Source organism: Mustela nivalis (genome assembly GCF_964662115.1).
Source record: "Mustela nivalis genome assembly, contig: HAP1_SCAFFOLD_330, whole genome shotgun sequence".
In the NCBI taxonomy this organism is placed as follows: domain Eukaryota; kingdom Metazoa; phylum Chordata; class Mammalia; order Carnivora; family Mustelidae; genus Mustela; species Mustela nivalis.
Window position 1 is genome coordinate 888925 of NW_028136316.1, and position 4188 is coordinate 893112.

Below are 4188 nucleotides of genomic sequence, written 5' to 3' on the forward strand. Positions count from 1 at the left end.
CACTGGCCAGCTGTTCGTGCACAGCAGGCTATCCTGCTTCCTGAAGCTTTCCCGACCCCAAGGCCAACAGCTCCTTCTCTTCCCCGGAGGCGGCGTGCGGCGCCTTCCCCACACTTGCTCCTGGGGAGCGCGGTGACAGATGTGTGCGACCATGCTTCTCTCTCAGGCAGAAGGGATGCTAGGGCAAAGAGTATTTCGCTCCATGCGGGTATCTTCCACCGTGCTGCGGAGACTAGCTCAAGCAAGCATCAGCAGCATCCCCAAACCCAACTCTGATTTCCCAGAGAATGCTGTGCTTTCTTAGAGGGGATGCCCTGGCAAAGAGGCTTTCCCTCTATGCGAGTTTCTCCCATCGTGCTGGGAATACTAGGCTAAGGCAAGCAACAAAAGCAGCCCACAGAACCGGCTCTGATTTCCCATTGACTGCTATGCTTTCACAGAAGTTTTTAGCTTGGCGCAAACCGCACTTCGCTGCTGCTTCCACAGCAAGGCTTTGGTCGTTCGCTCTGTCCCGGCAGGGAAGAAGAGCCGTGGGAGAGCTGGTGCCTCTTGTGCCATGCTTTCCCGGACTCCAAGTTTGCCCCCGTGGTTCACCTTGCTAAGCCGAACTAGCAGACACAGTCACAACCCTGCTCCTGGGGAGCGCGGTGACTGACGTGTGCGACCACGATTCTCTCTCAGGCAGAAGGGATGCTAGGGCAAAGAGTATTTCGCTACATGCGGGTGTCTTCCACCGTGCTGCGGGGAATAGCTCAGGCAAGCAGCAGCAGCATCCCCAAACCCAACTCTGATTTCCCAACGAATGCTGTGCTTTCCCAGGGGAGATGCCCAGGCAAAGAGGCTTTCGCTGTATGCGGGTTTCTCCCACCGCGAGACTGGGCTCGGGCAAGCAGCAGCAGCCCGCAGAACACTTCTCAGCGAATGCTGTGCTTTCGCAGAGGCTTTGTCTTGGAGCAAACATCACTTCGCCGCTGCTTCCTTAGCAAGGCTTCATTCGCATCAGGGAAGAAGAGCTGCGGGAGAGCTGGTGCCTCTTGGGCCTTGCTTTCCAGGGCTCCATGTTCGCGTCCTGGGTTCAACCTGCCAGGACGAACTAAGCAGATATAGCCACAACAGTGCAGTAGCGTGCGTAGCCTAGTATGGCACTCTATGCACACTACCTTCTCCCGGTGGAGGCATCGCTTGTGGCCTTTTACTCTGGCGCTCAGGAGGACTCGCGGACTAGGCCAGTGCTTTCCCCACAGGAAAGGAAGGTGACAGGATCCCTGCACACTGCCCTTTGCACTGAATAGGGAGCTTTGGGGGACTGTCCCCTCTCCTTCCCCTTAAACCCCTGCCTTCTCCACGCTTCCACATCCTAGAGGAAGACGGCATCTGATGGCCAGTTCTTTCTGGGAGTTGTTTCTCGAGTTCAGGGTAGGCGCCTGGTGCCAAGCCCATGTCTCCACCACGGACAGGTGGCCAAGGAGCTGCTGTCTCCTTGAACCCAAAGGCTTTCTGCCCAGACTCCTTCCTCAGAGTGGAGCCCTTTCCCCTGCCCTAATCTTCCCCTCGTGTCTCCTTAGCAGCCAGGCTTCCGTCGCTCTGCCGTGACAGACGTGTCCCTTTCCTTAAAGGCTTACCACAGGTGCCACCACGCTTCTCTCTCAGGCAAAGGGGATGCCAAGTCCAAGATGATTTCGCTCCATGCGGGTATATCACACTGTGCTGTGGACACTAGCTCCGGCAAGCAGCAGGCAGCATCCCACAAACCCGACTCTGATTTCCCAAAGAATGCTGTGCTTTCCCAGAGGGGATGCCCTGGGAAAGAGGCTTTTGCTCTATGCGGGTTTCTCCCATCGTGCTGTGAATACTAGGCTAAGGCAAGCAACAAAAGCAGCCCACAGAACCGACTCTGATTTCCCAGCGACTGCTATGCTTTCACAGAGGTTTTCAGCTTGTCGCAAACCACACTTCTCTGCTGCTTCCTCAGCAAGGCTTGGGTCGTTCGCTCTGTCCCGGCAGGGAAGAAGAGCCGTGGGAGAGCTGGTGCCTCTTGGGCCATGCTTTCCCGGACTCCAAGTTTGCCCCCGTGGTTCACCTTGCTAAGCCGAACTAGCAGACACAGTCACAACCCTGCTCCTGGGGAGCGCGGTGACTGACGTGTGCGACCACGATTCTCTCTCAGGCAGAAGGGATGCTAGGGCAAAGAGTATTTCGCTACATGCGGGTGTCTTCCACCGTGCTGCGTGGAATAGCTCAGGCAAGCAGCAGCAGCATCCCCAAACCCAACTCTGATTTCCCAACGAATGCTGTGCTTTCCCAGGGGAGATGCCCAGGCAAAGAGGCTTTCGCTGTATGCGGGTTTCTCCCACCGCGAGACTGGGCTCGGGCAAGCAGCAGCAGCCCGCAGAACACTTCTCAGCGAATGCTGTGCTTTCGCAGAGGCTTTGTCTTGGAGCAAACATCACTTCGCCGCTGCTTCCTTAGCAAGGCTTCATTCGCATCAGGGAAGAAGAGCTGCGGGAGAGCTGGTGCCTCTTGGGCCTTGCTTTCCAGGGCTCCATGTTCGCGTCCTGGGTTCAACCTGCCAGGACGAACTAAGCAGATATAGCCACAACAGTGAAGTAGCGTGCGTAGCCTAGTATGGCACTCTATGCACACTACCTTCTCCCGGTGGAGGCATCGCTTGTGGCCTTTTACTCTGGCGCTCAGGAGGACTCGCGGACTAGGCCAGTGCTTTCCCCACAGGAAAGGAAGGTGACAGGATCCCTGCACACTGCCCTTTGCACTGAATAGGGAGCTTTGGGGGACTGTCCCCTCTCCTTCCCCTTAAACCCCTGCCTTCTCCACGCTTCCACATCCTAGAGGAAGACGGCATCTGATGGCCAGTTCTTTCTGGGAGTTGTTTCTCGAGTTCAGGGTAGGCGCCTGGTGCCAAGACCATGTCTCCACCACGGACAGGTGGCCAAGGAGCTGCTGTCTCCTTGAACCCAAAGGCTTTCTGCCCAGACTCCTTCCTCAGAGTGGAGCCCTTTCCCCTGCCCTAATCTTCCCCTCGTGTCTCCTTAGCAGCCAGGCTTCCGTCGCTCTGCCGTGACAGACGTGTCCCTTTCCTTAAAGGCTTACCACAGGTGCCACCACGCTTCTCTCTCAGGCAAAGGGGATGCCAAGTCCAAGATGATTTCGCTCCATGCGGGTATATCACACTGTGCTGTGGACACTAGCTCCGGCAAGCAGCAGGCAGCATCCCACAAACCCGACTCTGATTTCCCAAAGAATGCTGTGCTTTCCCAGAGGGGATGCCCTGGGAAAGAGGCTTTTGCTCTATGCGGGTTTCTCCCATCGTGCTGTGAATACTAGGCTAAGGCAAGCAACAAAAGCAGCCCACAGAACCGACTCTGATTTCCCAGCGACTGCTATGCTTTCACAGAGGTTTTCAGCTTGTCGCAAACCACACTTCTCTGCTGCTTCCTCAGCAAGGCTTGGGTCGTTCGCTCTGTCCCGGCAGGGAAGAAGAGCCGTGGGAGAGCTGGTGCCTCTTGGGCCTTGCTTTCCCGGGCTCCAAGTTCGCGCCCAGGGTTCACCTTGCTAAGCCGAACTAAGCAGACACAGTCACAACCCTGCAGCAGCGTGCGTGGCCTAGCATGGCACTCTATGCCTATGACCATCTCCTGGCCTAGGTAAGGCTTTGCCTTTTGCTCAGGCGCTCAGGCAGACTCGGGGTCTAGGCCAGTGCCTTCACTACAGGAGAGAGGAGGCGACAGGATCCGTGCACACGGCCCGTGCACTTGGATGGGGAACTGTGGGGGACTGTCTCCACTCCTTCCCCGGCACACCCCCTGCCACGAACAACGCTGCCACATATTGGTGGAAGAGGGCATCTGACTGCCCGTTTCTCCATGGGGTTGTTTCTGCGAGTTCCAGGTATGGCACCTGGGGGCAAGCCCGTCTGCCCTTGGGACAGGTGGCCAAGGAGTTGCTGTCCCCTTGGGACCAGAGGCACAGGACAGGCCTGCCTTCTGCCCAGACTCCTTCCTCAGAGTGGAGCACGCGCCCCTGCCCTAGTCGCCCACTCATGTCTCCTTAGCAGCCAGGCTTCCATCTCTCCGCACAGGGAGCGGGTGACACTTGTCTTGCCACTGGCCAGCTGTTCGTGCACAGCAGGCTATCCTGCTTCCTGAAGCTTTCCCGACCCCAAGGCCAACA